This window comes from Odontomachus brunneus, unplaced genomic scaffold, assembly GCF_010583005.1.
Source record: "Odontomachus brunneus isolate Ranch 3 - 2012 unplaced genomic scaffold, Obru_v1 Obru_scaffold_161, whole genome shotgun sequence".
Classification (NCBI taxonomy): Eukaryota; Metazoa; Arthropoda; class Insecta; order Hymenoptera; family Formicidae; genus Odontomachus; species Odontomachus brunneus.
Genome location: NW_022639611.1, coordinates 114,245 through 114,492, shown reverse-complemented (window position 1 = coordinate 114,492; position 248 = coordinate 114,245).

Sequence of the window (248 nt, the reverse complement as noted above, 5' to 3'; positions counted from 1 at the left end):
TCCTTGGTAGAAAATTAATTTCGAATTATCGTACCAGTCTCTCTTACATTATTTATACGCTAAACGGTTTCGTCTATATTTTGCGGCTTAAAAGGCGAACAAACTATAATATTTTTCTTCCTTAAACTTTAAATAGACAATACAAAGCGCTTTTTATCAAGTGAGGAATTAGTGTAGTGTCTAAGGCGACGGACGATTATCCAAAAGATGTCTTCAGTTCAAGTTCGAATCTCACTAGAGAAAATATT